Below are 16,339 nucleotides of genomic sequence, written 5' to 3'. Positions count from 1 at the left end.
GTGATGGTGATTTCTTTTGGTACTTATGGGTGGCTTGGCCTACTTGAATAGCTGCATTCTGGTGACAGGAAAGAGAGTTTGATTAAAACAGGAACATCCTTGAAAGGGCGAGACTGTCAGACCTGTGCTTTCATTAGGAAGTTTGCTCTGCAGTTTCTATACCCAAGAGTTTGCCACTTGCCCTCATGTTTGCTGCTGCTGCGTTCGTGTGTGCTAGACCAGAGTAGATAACTTGTTGTTACGAAGTGCAGTTTAGCCTCTAAAGCGACTGTACTCATTTCAATAGACCTAATGCCTCAAAAGGAGTACTGTTTCAACAGAAGTATTAAAAAGCTCTGCCATTATGGCAAGGTACCCGAATCTATCAAAACTTCATTTAGCGTATCATTCTGCTTGACTTTCTGCAGTAATTTTTAAACAGGCAAGGGGCTTTTTTTGTTCTATTAAGAACATTTCTCTCTGAGAAATAACCTTATTAATTAGAAATGTTCTGTGTCATACAGATTGTAAAACTGAACTACCATGAAGTTTGTGACTTTTTCAGAGGACAGTGGGTAAAGCTCTCTTACTTTTGTGTGCTAAGTGCCGGGGGAAAGAAGTACAACGTATGTAAAAATGTTACAGATAGTGAACTATACCATGTTTCCAGTGGTGATGATGGCATTAATAGAGCCTAAAGCCAAAAATCTTAACAAAGTTATTGTAGCTACAGCCCAGACAGAGATGTGCACCCTGGGGAAGACAAAAGCAAATGAAAATCTGATTTATGTCTACCAAACTCAGCATGAAGTGATGTTTTGATTTCATATGAAATTCACTTTTTTTGCAAGCAACCTCATTTATAAATAAGGCATTGGCTAAGAGTCTGACTGGCAGCAGCTTGCTGGATTTCTTAGTAAACAGAATCCAAATATGAATGTATCTTTAGTTCCACATACTCCTATTTATTCACCCGTCTGCAAAGCTCAGGTGTTGCAGTTGTAGGTGAATATGCCATTGATCACCTCTCGGCTGCTGACCAAAACATGCGGTGTAGACATACAACTGATACTGTTACATTGCAGATAATGGCAGTGAATGGTTTTCACAGAAATTTGGCTGATAAAACCGCACGAAATACTGCTGAAACTAGAACTTCTTTTGTAAATGTTGATACTTCTTGGTGATATCACCCACTATACATCTGTCAGCAGGTGTTTTGCTCTGCTTTCCCTTTTCAGGATAAGCTGATAGTTCCTCTTTAACCACGAGGTATTGATCCCAACTATCTCTTTGACTGAGCCAAGCCTGCTTGGTCAAATGGGTAAGATTAGCAAGGAGCCACCCTAAAATATTTAGAAGTGATGTCTCCATTGAAGACAGCCCATCAAAGCATTTGTTCTGAGCATGGGCAGAGCAGCAGCAGCTGCAGATTCAGAGTCACCTGAGGCCAAAGCGCTAGGCCTATTACAGATCATGCGTAGCATTTTGAATTACATCCTGAAGTGAGCTGACATCCATTATAAAGTATGTGGAGCCTTTATACCTTTATGGGTCTGCCGTTTTTTACAAGCATCCACTTATTCCTTTTAACAGAAAACTCTGTCCTTGAAGTTCTGAGTGCTGCAAAGCTGAAACATTTATTCCTGTCAGCTTTAACACTGCTCTGGTAGCTCCAGAGACTTTTTTCTAAATGTGCTTAGTCTTTTCTGTGAAGCATAATAAAAGGTACTTTGGAGAAAATACTTACCTCTGAGACAGTCTGGGCTAACACGAAAACTGGAAAAGCTGAGAATGAGGAAGAAGAAAAGCTTTCTCCAAAATCGCAAGGGGCACAAACTCACCAGAAAACAACCAGCTGGAACTGACATTGATCTTCTTCCCATCTCTTTTCCTCTTTTTCCTCTCCTGTAGCAGCCAGTGAGCTCCTGTGACCCCCACAGAGCCGATTCGGTGAGCCAGGCAAGAACATGACTGCAGCTCCCTCTGACGGGCCATCCCTCTGCATGCGGCACTTCTGGGCCACTGAGACACGAGAACATGAACTTTCAGCTCTGCACATGGTCAAGAACGATCCTGTTGATGCACAGTTTAAGCCTTCACACAAGGTGTAAGAAACTGCAATGGAAATAGTGTTACAGCTTCTCGATGTAATTTATTTGCTCTTAATTCCACTCTGACAATGATAGTATCTTCTCCAAGTTTTTGCCCCAGTTGCCTTGAACAAAATACATATATTTCTAGATATCTTTCTGGTCTTCCTCATAACAGCACTGAAAGTGCTCCTCGTTTCTGGGAACTTTATCCTCACACAGACACAACATCCTGTCTCCATTTTATGAACGGAAATTAAGGACCATATGAGACGTTTTCACAAGGCCACAGAGGAGCACTGGAGCAGAGCTGGGAAAGACCGCAGTATCTGTAGGTAGATCTATCCTTTGCACCTTTCCAAGAGCAGTAATGATACAGTTGACTGGCCAGGAAACAGGAGCAATATCACATTACTTAGCTGACCAATCACGTTTATATATCACATCTTAAGGGCATGCCCCACCGAATAGCAGAGACTTTTTTGCTAAGAAACCTTGTGATTCACCGAGTTGGTATTCACCCTGCCTTTCACCAGAATGCTTAAAAAATATAAATAAATGAATCATATTAGTGGGGATATTCAGAAGTTGATGAACAGCATTCAATAAATGTTTGCAGGAGCATTTGCACCAAAAGTGCCCTTCTGTCTGTTGTTTGAATTGTAAATTGATTGCACATTTATGAATATTAGCTGATAATTCATGAATGTAAAATAGACTTACGTAAGATGCTCATCATCTGATCAGGAAGCTGACACAGTGCCTTGCAACTGAGATGAGAAGTAATGAATACGGAATATTCATACTTACCTTTCTTAAGAGACTCTTACTGGTTATGTTTGTTCGCACACGCCACTCATAGAACGCAGAACATAAATAACCCCATGAAAACATGACTTCATTGGGGATAATCTGCAAACAGAAATTAGACTACATTTTTTAAATAAGTTGTGTCTAGTTCCTCTATGAATAGTTTGCCTGCCTCTAATAATAACTGACCAACAGAGATCAAATAGCAAGTATCATATTCATTTGTGAATCCAGTCTACAAATAATATTCTTGAAACCTTTTGGGAGTAAACTCCAATACATTCAAAGAAATCACAGTTGACTCCTGGACAATGTGTGAGCAGAAAATCAGACAAAATGGGCTGAATAAGCTATTCACTGTGAATTGTCCCCTTGACTCTAAAGTTTGACAAGACCCTTCTTGGGGAAGTACCTTTTTAAATGGAAAATGTACAATTACATTTCAGAAAAGAAGGGGTCTACTAAGTGCCTTCTTTTAAAAATGAAGTGCCCTGAATTATCTGTAGTGTAAAACTTTATTTAATGGATATTTCAAGGAATAAGTGGGAAAACAGTACTGAAAAGACTGTTTTGTATGACTTACATGCCACCTTTTAATTTCTCCCTTTTCCCTCCTCACTGACCCATGGTGAGACCCCTGCATTACTGGTTCCATATTTGAGCTAGTTCCAAGTCACAGTTTCTGTTTGATGGTTTTGTTTTTCCCCGTTCACATAATTTTGATGATTATACTCCCTGGCAATTCCTTTGGGCTTTGTTTGTAGTCCCCTCTGGCTTGTGGATAACGTGCACTGGAGTATTTATATCTTCCATTTTTTTCCCTACAACTTAAATTTTAGTTTGATCTCATGAGCAGAAACAAGAAGAACAAACAATGCCATAATTTCTTGCACTACATTTTAAAATTATTGCTATAACATTTTAACTCCATTTTAAAATTCAGAATTTAAACATGCATTAGGTTGAATATAGACTGGAAAATATAAGAGTAAACAGCTTGTACAGAGCAGTGCCTCATTAAAAAATCTTGTTAAATCTACATATGCCTTTATGCTGCTAACAATGCTTTTGAGCTCCATGTGCAGGAGGCTACAACAGACTAGGAATCGCTAGCACGAAGGGAGAGCGAGGGCTATGGCATGTGGTGTGCATGCTGTCGGAGTGAAAGGCATCTCGCACACCTGCTTTACGGCGGTGGCATGCCCTAAGCTAGCGTTGACATGGTGCAGCTTGTGGCATACCGCAGCGCAGAAGAAGGCATGCAACATGCTGCTGCTGTCGGCAGTGCGCATACCGCCAGCCAGGAGCTCTGCGGCCCCCTCGCTCTTCCAGCCTAACCATTTGCTGACAGGCAGCATGGTCGGGTGGAAAGTGCAGGGTAACCGTTTCATGAGCTTTCACCTACTTGTAAGATACAGCTTCAGGAAAAGGGAGGAGGAAGACTGTTTATATAGACCATAAAATCGTATTCAAAATTGTTAAATCACTATGTACCAGGGACAGAGATATGCTATTGACAATACTATTCCAGGTTAGCAATTTATGACGGCAGTGCCGCTAGCGTAGCCTTCGTTCATGTGAATGATATTGTTGTGGACGGTTCCAGAGAAGTCACGGGAAGGTGATTATACAGGAGTTGTGACAGTAGGTCACAGATAAAGCACTCTGGTATGCTCCCACCCTCAGACACCAGGTCCGAAGACATCGAGAGAAGATATATAAAACTCCGCAATGGGAGAAAATGACCACGAGAGAAAGCTTGTTTGCAGAGATGTGACCCACTGCAGGAGGAACGTCACCGAAGCCCATTTCAGAATTAACTTCTGACCGTGCCCCGGATACCAGAGCGCCCGTTCACGTGCCTGAAACTCTAAAGGACAGAAAACAGCTCATTTTCTTCAATACTGATTCATAGGACTAAAAGGATATAAGAGCCTCCAAAATTGTTAGAGACTTACTGACATCAGGCATTGCATGATCTCACTCGTGTGCCTTCAGCGAGGAAGCAGCCGATGCTGACAGGCTGCCAGCTCAGGGGCTGGCTGCAGCGACTGTACCCTTCGCTGGAGCTGCAATGAAATTGTGTGTCGGAAATGCGTTATCACTTACCTGATTCATTTCAGCCTTTTTAAGTCCAGCTTTCATTTCTTGGGGTATGTCAGAGCTCAATGGACCCAGATCTGGAGGAGACAAGAAAAAACAATGTTTTTGCCTAGAAATGCCACTTCACATGCAGGATGAGACAAGCTGTGTGAGCGAGATGGGGACGTGGATATGGTGCAGTCATGCACTCCTCACCAGGACGAAAGAAAGGATCGGTCTGTACATTACTGAGTGAGGGAAGTCCGTCGTTTCTGAACCAGTGACCTCAGGACCCAGATGGTCTTCAGTACCTGCACTTTCCTCTTTCCCGCGGTAATGAGGGTGCCCATGCTGCGCTCTGCGGGCCTCTGCCCAGGCAGACTCGTGCGAGGGAAGAGATGAATTATTTCCCCACGAGAGTCTCTGCCCCCTTGGAGACACACTCTGGGACTGAGTCTCGTGCCTGCCATCGCCAGACAGGTGCTCACGGAAAATACCGAAGCCACTTACAAGTGCTGAGAAAGATTTATTCTGGAGATGTGACCCACACTCAAGGAAAAGGCAAAACCTGCTGTCCATTTGCTCCAGCATATGATGGAGTGACATATTAAACGGGGAGAAACGACTGAAAAGAAAGGATTTCTGTGTAACTACCTTAGAGCTGGCAGATTTTATTTCAAGAATACCTCCTGCATTTTTGCTCCAAGTGCAGCAAATTGTTATGCTGACTGGAGAAAAAGCACTTCTAAAGGCACACTGGAAAAATCATGGATGCAGTGACTATCATGGTGTGGAAAACCAGGCAGGACTGTTTTGCTCATCCACTGCCTCGCATTGCCAAGCAAGCATTTCTCCGCAGCACAGTGCAATGCTGAGGCGAGGCACCAGAGCCTGAACCAGACCCGAGCCAGTCCAGCTGTGTGGACACAAGGCCCTGCCTTGTCAAAAAGGATACATCAGCCCAGCTGGAGCCGCAGGCTGGTTGAGCAGTGCTACTCCCACCGCTCAGGAAAACATCTATGCACAAAGCTGGCTTAGGCATCCCTGCGTTGCACTACTCCGAATGCCCAAAATTTCCTCTGGTAATTCTTGCATGGGGTCAGGCCCACTGTGAAAGGACAGCCTCTCAGCCTCTGCCATGCTGGGGCTGCCCTGCTCCTAGCCATCAAGTTAACTATAGAAGAAGAGCGAGCTGGTTTTGGTCCCTATTAGTGACTATCCAATGGGAAGCTGGGGGAGGGAAAAGGGGCATTTTAGCTCCTTTTGCAATACGTGTGTTCTTTTCATCATCTATTCCATAGGTGCAGCATATCCCGTGCCCTGGCGACAATAGGTTCTTGCAGCAGGGTTTTCAAAGCAATTTGGTTACTAGAGTTTGCTATTCTGGTGCCTCAGCTAAATCCTCATCCAAGACGAGGCTGCAAATTCTCCCTCTGAATAACGCAGCTAAATGGGGAGCCGTTTTTAATGCAGCAAGAGTGATGACGGGTGTGATGTGGGAGGAAGCAGTTATATATGTTGATTCTCCTAAAACAGACCAAAAGGACAAGCTGTTCAAGCCAATACTGCTCTGATCTATAATGAGACCAATTATATCTGAAGTTCCTTAGGTGTTGACAGAACGGGAACATTTACAACCCTGCATCTCCTCATTTTGAATTAGCTAACATGGACAGAGTGCCTGCGGCTGCCTTTTCCTCTCCCTCTGCTTAACCACTTATAACACTGCTGGTTGCCTCTGGTGCACAGTTTGCAGAAGTAAATATGTCAGTATATATTGGAAATTCAAGGCCCTGACTCCTTTCACATACAAACAACTCGATACCAAAATTCAAATTAAACAGGAGGGGCAAGAAGTGCTGTCAGTGCGAGCCTGCCCGGCTGACTCCTCTGCAGCCACAGAGCCGTGCCACCTCACACCAGCTGAGGATCTGGTGCTCAGTGCGTAAGAAGCTGGCAGGCTGCCTCACACTACTCGATCTTAATTTGATGCTTCTGCTGTCTTTTCTACCTCGCTTTCTTCTGGAGCTGTCTCAGCAGGCTTGCTCTGGCTCAGGGTTGCCTCTGTTACAAATGCTGACAACTCCTTGTAAACCCTATTACTCTTCCTAGCCCAGGCACCTACAATGCAGCAGTCCAACATTTGCTCTGTTTATCAGCTGATGCATCCTAAGCTCACAGTATCTTACTATGCAAAGACAAGACTCTAAATTTTTCTCTCTACCCTTCTATGGTAGTACACTTTTTTCATGAAATCTAGTTGATTTTTTTTAAATGACCACTGATTTGTCTGTCAGCCCATTACTGCTACAAAAATGTTGCCTTTCTTCACTATGTTTCAGAGTCATAGTTTTCTGGATCAGATTTTCTTTTGTCTTAACCCAAATTCAATACCTCAACGTAACTGCTTGAAATATAACCAAACACGATGCCTCAGCATTCAGCACTGTTTACAGTGTATGAAGAGCAAGAGAAAGAGAGAGGAATGAAGGCAGAAGGATTTGAGTTGGAGAGCCAGGGACTTGCTGCTGAGAACTTGCTCTGTTTATTACACGTAACTCATCGCCCCAGAGAGGAGGGAGGCCATCACATGTCAGGCTTTCACTATAACCCATATAACCTGTAACCAGCTGGCGTACCACTGATGCTGTGTGGCTTGATAGCTGTCTGTCACCCTAGCTTTACCGACTAATATTTTATTAGACACAAACTGAACTTCTGACAGTGCCTCAGGCTTTTGCTCAGGCAACGGCCTGTGGCCACACGGGCGAGTGAGGACCGAAGGCCTCCCGGTGCGCAGGGTCCTGTAACACCACTGTCCTCGTGCTCTGGCTAGAAACGAAGGTCCTGAAAAGAGAGGAGCCCCTACATCAGGACTGTGGCTGCTGGGTAACCTCCCAGAGACTGAAGCAGCATGGTTGTACTCCTGCATTAGTCAGAAGAAAGTGGAGGTGAAGGATCTCTCCTTCCATTGATGTGGGATTTCTTGGGAAAAGAAAGCAACACGGCATGTGAAAATCGGCATCCTCTCACTTTTCTCGTCCCTTCCTGGGTCAGATGTCTAGAGAGGGCATGCTGTGTGCTCAAGGAAGAACTGAGACAAGAACCATCTTAGGCATTAATAAAAGAGGGGGGGAGAGAGAGAGAGAGCGCGCGCGCGCAAGAGCTCGCAATGACAAAGTAACATCTTTAGATTCTTCATCTTCTTCCTCTCTTCCCCTCCCACATACTAATCTTGTATTAGGTTTTCCAATAAAATCAGATATTTTTTGTCCCCTACAGCCCAGCTCTCCAGACACAACACTCAGTGTTTTTGATGATCTCATAGCAGTCTCCAGAGTAAATGATAATTGCTGCAGAATTCACCATTTTTTGCTAGAATAATTCCCTTGTTTCTCAGCATCCTGGCAATCAGATCATGGCTGTAAAGTAGCACAAGGACTTCAGTGATTCTACCCCTCTCACCTTGCACTCCAAAGGTGCAGCTCTGTTGCCAGAAGGGCAGAGCCCTCTTTCTCTCTGTATCCCCATTTATGGCATCCCATCCCTTTCTGTCCTGCCTAGCTGCAAGTAGGGAGTACAAAACTGGTAGCAGGAAATTAAATTTGGGTGGATATCTCTTTGTTCCCACAGATAGATACACAAGCTAACTGTTGTACTTCAAAACTACTTTTGAAAATACAAAATTATGAATATTATTTATATTACAGTTCTTTAGTTTTAATTTTAATTAGTTCTTAAAGCATTAAGTGTTCCTGGGCATTGTTAACATCTAGGAGGATCTGACTGGAGAGAAGAGGTGGTTGTCCTCCAATGGGGATGAATTCACTTTACTCTCTTTATTTAGAATGATGTAGAACCAAGTCATGGATCTGCCACCTTTGCACTTTGCAAGAATGCTAGTATAAATCTAAGACGAAACAGGCTAAATATGCCTGTTCCTCCTGATTGATTGTCAGTCCATGAGAGTATCAAATCTTCAGAAAAAATGAAGAATCTATAACAAAACTTTGCTCAAGCTATCTGAGATTCCAAATACTTTATTTTCTGAGATATGAGAAGGATACGTTTATACATTCCAAATTGCATCAATTTAGCTATCAATTTTACTAATTAGTAAAATAAATTTAATGTACCCCAAGATGTGCATTATTCAGTCAATGTCGAATGAGGCTGTCAGAGAAACTGTTCCAGTTCATTGACACATTAATTATACCTTTTCAGACTGCAACAATTTGGACTGAAATTTTTAAAAAATTGAAAGTTTTTCAAATTTGAAATTTCCGAGAACCTTGTTGGTTTGATATTTGTTACAATAGTAGAAATCTTGGATCAGAGCTGCAGAGTTTCTCTCTCTCATCTTTCTTCAGCCACAGGCAATGAAGGACCAAATAAAATGCTGATCATAGGAAACTGATTGGAAAGTTATGCTGGGGAAGTAGCAGCTCCCTAAATACGTCACAGTGTGAATAGGAGCACTGGGTGAACCATTGCTTTTTGGTTCATTGGTCAAACTAGAAAACAAATTACATCTGGCTTGACCCAAAATATATTTATATTTTTCCCGGTGAAATTAGCATTTAAAAGAATGGTTTCTCTTGGGCAAAACGATGACTTTGAAATTGAGCATGTTAACATTTTTGTGGTTTCCTTGAACTTTTAAAAGTCAACAGGAAGCAGGAGATCAGTGTTTTGTTCGGGGTAGATCTATCCAGTGGGAGGAGGTTGGCGGGTGCTTTTGCTTCAGCTCTGGCTGGTCTGCCCTGCAAAGCCACACAGGCTCTGCTATGCTTCCCCACATAAATCACACATGTTTCTCCCTATAGTTTCACTCAATAAACAAAATGCTTTGTCCTCATCCTCTTTTCCAGGTGAATTAGCTATTTTTTCATCAGCTCAAACATACTGTTTTTTTAAAGGTGGGAAAGGGTTTTACACTGAGCATGTGCTAAAGACATGGAAGGAAGGTAAGCTATGCAGGCGGCTTCACCTCAGAGGGTCAGCTGTATTCAGCAACATAGTAAATCATAAGAAAATGGAGACTGAACACTGGAAAAAAGTATTCGGTAGCTATTCTGGCAAGCCCTGTCCCTTGAGTCAAATAAGAATGGGTTACAACACTCTCAGCATAGCACGGGGAATAGTTAGGAATTTGCAGAAAGATGGGATAGAATATGTAGATCTTTGACATTTCACATCTATGTGATGCTATGAAATCCTTCTCTGGAACAGTTTAATAAGCCAGAATTAATATTGCACTTTCCCATGAAAACACAAGAGCATTTTCCTTGCTAAAGTTGTCTGGAAGAGAACTGTTCCCTCTGAACAAACCACAGGAGACAGCAAAAGCAGAAACTTTAGCCACATGATTTAGAAAGTGCAAAAATTAAATAACTTGTTAGTTTTTTGCCATGTGTCAAAGATGTATGAGGCTGTTCCTGAAAATAGCTTGCCTGTATGCTTTGTAACAGATGCTGGAATTTCCCTTCTCCTCCTCCACGCTCACTTCACCTCTAAATTCAAACACCAATGAGCACAATCTGTACAAGACTTTGATATTATAGTAAACTGCAGATAATTCCGTTCTCTGGTTAAAAATACGTTCAACTATCTTGACATGTATGTTGCCCACCTCGTGTTATACCTTGCTGTTACAGAATTTATAGGTTTTTCAGAAAAATACTTTTTCCAAAGGGTGCTATAGGGTAAAGGCATACTGTTGAATAGCATCACTCATTCATTTAATTACTTCAAGGAACCTTTTAAAAATCCTACAATCCATTACACAGATATGAGTTTCTTCAATCCCATTGAGCACTGAAGCCAGAGAGGTGCAAATGACATACACGTCAGAAAATGAGGACATTTCTTTCACTGTAAGCACCGAACAGCCCCTCTGATTTACAGCTTTTCACTTTAATATTTACAGTGTTATTGCCATTTGTATTTTACTAGTGAATCCTAAATTTCTCACAAACTAGAAGAATTAATGTAATGTTAGCCAGCACATATAGTATCATACAGTTTCAAGCAATGTCTGTTAACTCTGGAGTAATTGTACTCCTCTGTCTTTGCCTGAGGTCTTCCCTATTCATTCTTGCAGTCACAAACTTCTGGGGTTTCCTTTCTCTAGACACTGACCAACTTTTTTACCTGATTGTCATTTAATAGATTGTTCAAGGGTCATGTACCATTGCCAGTCCCAGTCTCCAAATATAGTCTTATTCCTCAATCTCGTGCCTTGCATTACAGTTGTCACAACTCTAATCATGTAAGTATTATCAAACAGGCTCAAGGTTTAGTTGTTTAGACTGACCTGCCTATAAATGACTAATGGGATTAAAAATACATAGTTCATATGTGTCTTTCCTTAAATGTCACTACTACCTGCATTTTGGCTTCCCAGGAACGTGATTTTTTTTTCTTTTCTTCCTTGCAAATGGCTCTGCGTCTCTTTTGATGAAGGCAGCCTTTGATGCAGCAGCAGAGCCACGCACGCTGGTCTGCTCTCACCGTCTGCTATTCTCTGCTGTTATGAAGGTCACCAGACCTGGAACAGTATCATCAGCTAAGTCAAAAATAGCAAGTTTCTGAGATGTAGCTAGTGATACCAACAGCAAAACTCATGTTGCTTTTGTGGCCTGTAGTTTGAGCTGCACTGTGTATTTAAAAGATAAGAGCTAAGTAGTCAATGTATTCCCTGAGTCTTAGTCTATCTACTTGGAGGATTTACAGTAAAGCTACCACTTATTGCCAATATTGATTGACTGTTTTGATACTGATACCCACTTAAGACCAGCTGCTGCATTCACATAAGCTGTCACAAGACACCAGAAAAAAAATGTCAGTCTCTGTCAACCTGAGCTGGATGGTAACCAATAACCTAAATGTAGAAAACTGCGTGTTCTGACTACTTATCCCCTGTGCTGCTCAGGTCCTCAAAATAGCAGCTAAATGAGCTGGATGTTTAATAATATACCATTTCACTTGAGTGTTTGACTGGGCAAGGGAACTTGTGCCAATGAACTTAGGCATTTATTAAAAAATTCCCATGCAACTTTTAAATAGAAAATGAGAAAGGAGAAAAGGGGAAAAGCCTGTCAGTCTGTCAGACTACCTAACCTTGCAGCCCTGCTGTGTGGTCTGCTGGTCTTAGGCCAGCAATCAACATTTGAAGTTTTTTCTACATTTTTTTGTATTTTTATATATATATATATATTTTTTATATATATGTAGTATTATACATCTATTTTGTATTATATAAACCATGAAGCTACAACTTGCTGTATCATTACTCCATGCATCTTCTTTCTTGAAAGTAGTTGCTAAAATACAGGTTATTATATGCACATTATGCTTACTAAAAAAAAATCGTTCTTTTACATGAAACCAGGAGAGAGAATCTTTCAGTCTAAGCAAGATAAGTAGGCAGCTTTATTCGACTGCTGCAGCTATCAAAAAATGGTGAATAGACTTACATACCTGATACAAGCTGGGAACTTCAGCTTCCTTTTGAAGATAACTGGGATTTTCAGAAGAGTATGGGGTAACCTAGGAACACCAGCTGAGAAGACTAATATCCTGAGAAGGCATATGAAAAAAGACCAGCACCAGGCTTAACTTTCTAGGTTTAATAGGAGGCAATTGGTACAAACAGATTGGAAGTGACTTTAGAGTGTCTTTGCCTGCTAACTGCCTGGCATTGACGGTTTCATGGATTCATTGCTACCATTATTCATCTTCTGGAGAAAAAAAATTTTTTTTTAGCTATGTTGTTAGAGCGAAGTTTCCAAAAGTATTCAGTCATTGACTCAGCATCCAAGAGTTATCTTTTTAAGAAAAAATACCAAAACTCAACAAACCCTATTGACGAATATCCAAACCTTTTATGCTAAAAAGGCAAGACTAGGAAACTTTTCACAATTTCTAATGAGATTTTTTTCCATCTCTTTCTAGCAGAATTTAGGGTAAGAATGATTTTAAAATATCTTTGGTGAAGTTGTGTTTTAATAGAAAATCTGTCTTTATCTGAATAGTCATGCTCACAAAGAGTGATTGTTTTCATTGTGGCTACTGGGGTCCCAGCATGTGCATTTTCCTCTTATGGCCTAATCCCTTCTCCACTACCCAATGAAGCATTCCAACAAAAGCTCTTTTAAGACACTGTGCAGCATATCTGGATCATGCTCTTTCATATTTTAGTCAGAGTTTTCTCTTCTACTCTGAATAAGCCTAATTTTAGTAGGAAAATAAAACTTAAGTTCCCACTTAGGTCTGCTGCTGTATACAAGTGAAGCTAGAAGGTGCATTGGATTAAGCTACCTAAGTTTTTATGATCTCTGATGAGATGTATGGCTTTAAATCTCAGTCAGACACTTTGCTTTGTATGTATCTTATTTTTCTTTATGGTTCATTCACTTACAATTCTTAAGCATCTAGACCGTCATCTGCAGAGCTTTGGAAGACATCTCTAATAGCACAACCAGTACTTTTGATGGTATCTTACTCTAGTAGCTTCACTGCTAAACAGCCATCTCAGCAAGAAAGGTTGTGTTTGGTACAAGCCACTGTGCAACTGATTGAGTTGCTTAGAAATGCTCTATGATACCAAGCAACAGTATTAAAATTGCTGTTGAATATGAAGTTGGGGAAAAGCAAAGGAGAAAGAAAAATGCTGCATCAAAGAATATTGTCATAACACTTAACTTGGAATGCAAACACAGCTTACATGAAAGCTTTGAATGTAGCTGATGTGGTCTTATATTTACATAGCAGTGGTCTGTTATAAACCTTCTCCCAGAGAAAAGCAAAATAAAATATCAGCATTATCTTAAAATAGCATTTTGTTGTTATTGTTCTTCAAAATGAATGTGAGTCTTAAATCCCCTGCTACCATACAGAGTGATCCCACTTTCCTGACCTTCCCTGGCAATACATATTATCTCAGAAATTTTACAGCATACCCACGGGAAGACCTTAAATTTGGATTTCTACTGCCTTTGTAAAAGTGAGTATTTCCTATTTTAGAGACTTCATAGTATGCTGCATAGAAAAAACATGTGCATTTCATACTAGCATCAACAGAATATCTGTTAGCATCCTGCTATACATAGAAACTTTCAGAAATGTAGAATTCACCCTACTGTTCTCTGTGATCTGCATTAAATTCAGGCTATATCTCCTCCAAGATGCTGCACATCATCTTTCCTCCTCTCTTCTCCACTACCCAATTTCTTCCTAATTCTTCCATTGCCTTTGGCTGTAGCATTATAGATCTGTAGCTGTGGCTACCCTGAGAGTTTATCACCATGAGCCATTTACTGAACTGAGAGGTGTCTAGAGCAGCGAGGATGCACTTCTCTCTCAAACCTATTTAGCTCAAATAAGCATAGGTATGTGTTGCACTTGACAGTTCAGGTTCTCCGCTTCTGCTGTTGCTGATCCCATGAATCACAGCTGGGCAGAGGCTCTGCCTAGTTTTGAGAAATCTTAGATTGTCATCTCTAGAAGACAAAGCCTAAAGTCATGGAACCGGCTGTCTGAGCGCTATTTCTATTTCCTCCTGACCCTCCCATACAGTCTTCAACAGACCTCTGTGAAAGGAGAAGTAACTCCTTTCAGTGCCATGGAGGTAATGCTGCTCTTCACTGACACATGCATGGAAAAACATCCAAATTCTCTGGCAATGTCCCTCTGTGCATTTCTATTCAAATGTGCAACTGAGAGGAAAAACTTCCAGTAGTGTGATAGCAAATACATTGACTGTACATAAATATAATAAACTTAGCATCTCCAAAACACTCTACATGAAGCAATATAACCTTTTCCATTAACCTGCCTCCTCCTATGTGCCCAGGAAAGAAGGTGGGTTTTGCAGACTATCCAGAAATGTGAAATCTGTGAAACCAGTGGAGGACCAGGCGCAAGGTCAGTGACCGGGTGCAGAGATCCTTGCCAGCAGTCCTCACCTCTCTCAGCCAGGAAGACTTTAGCTTGAGTCTTTAGTTGTCCACATTATCCATTGTTCCAAACCAGCCCTCAAGCTCCTTTTCTTTTCTGGGCTGCTGAAGGAGCTGGTGCACACCTGCAAAGGAGCCAGAGTGCAACGGAGTCATGCAACCAGACCCGCGAACTCTGAAGTGCTCCTGTGTCCACTAATACGGACTTAGAAGCACTACTATAGACACAGAACCTTAAATAACCTGGCGTAAATAACCCAAGCCACTCAAAGGTTTGTAAATTAAAACTGACCAACTGGATTCTCCTTGTGCTTTTGCACTTCACTACAAGATAGACTATATAGCGAGGCAGTGATATGCCTACAGGCAGGATCCACGTCAGGGTCGTTTGCTGTCTGAAGAATCTCTCTGCAACTAGATGGTGCCTGTGCCTGTACCTGTGCCAGTCCTCCTCAGCACAGGCGGGCAACCTGAAATCCCAAGAAATCTGTGCTTTAGTTGGAACTATTATCAAAGGTAGAGCAAATTTTCAAAATTAAGTTGTAAGAGGAAAGCCATACTGTTAGGACTGCTAGGACTGTGAAACACAAAAAAAGTCAGAAAAAGACCACGCATGGTCAGATTTGCAAAATCTGTAAACCAGAAGCATATGTTTATCCCAATTCATGGAATATACAGAGAAGGACTACTAGAATGCGTAAAATATGTGCAATGCAGCCATGATAACAGTGACTCTTGGGTCTTCCTTTTTGGCTCCTGATCTGCTGTAACTGTTACACCTTCTGAACTGCATGGACATAGATGTTTGAATTTAACTTTAGAGAAGGGCTGTCAGAATCGTGTGATGTTTCAGAGTTTGACAGCCTGCACAATTCACGTCAGAAATTTCTTTTTCTGTACAGTAGTTGCTAACAGGAACATAACAGCCTCCTACTGTTTTTGTGCATGTTTAGTCTCTGAACAGCACGAAGACATTGATGAGTGATGAATAGAAGCCCCTTTTTTATTCCTCTGAAACTCTGCTAGTGTACTTTTACTTTAAATAAATGGGACTTTAAATAGGACAGTTTTTTCTCTGGCTGATATCCTGTGGTTAGTGAAGCTGCACACAGGATGCAAGGTAAATGGAAGAAGCTGGTCAGAAGCTAGATATAAGCATTTTTCATGCTACCAGTTCATTAACAATGTCAGGAGCATGCAATCAAATTATTGCAGCTTGATTCTTTTTTCCCCACCTAAAATTGTCAGTTACTTAAAAATAGATTTAAGTGCACTTGTCTAGGTCCAGATGGGCTCAGACATCTTCAGACTGAGGATACTTGATGCAAGTGTAGCCAAGGTCATATAAGAGAGAGACTTACCTGACAGGTCCATTCACAGTCCTTGCCTAGTCTGTACAGCTTCATTTAAGGACAT

At 41.5% G+C, this 16,339-nt stretch overlaps 1 long non-coding RNA gene across 1 annotated transcript; it reads right to left on the bottom strand.

The window, feature by feature from the left end:
• Positions 1-4,889: 4,889 nt before the first annotated feature.
• Positions 4,890-15,042, bottom strand: LOC135324633 (uncharacterized). The gene is made up of 3 exons (XR_010385939.1): positions 14,933-15,042; positions 11,352-11,514; positions 4,890-5,062 (listed from the first exon to the last, which is right to left on the bottom strand). It is a non-coding gene; the product is annotated as an uncharacterized LOC135324633 (long non-coding RNA).
• Between the last annotated feature and the right edge of the window lie 1,297 nt (positions 15,043-16,339).

The sequence above is a fragment of the Dromaius novaehollandiae genome, chromosome Z, assembly GCF_036370855.1.
Source record: "Dromaius novaehollandiae isolate bDroNov1 chromosome Z, bDroNov1.hap1, whole genome shotgun sequence".
NCBI lineage: Eukaryota > Metazoa > Chordata > Aves > Casuariiformes > Dromaiidae > Dromaius > Dromaius novaehollandiae.
The sequence above is the reverse complement of the archived record's forward strand: the minus strand, read 5'-3'. Positions and strand labels throughout refer to the sequence as shown.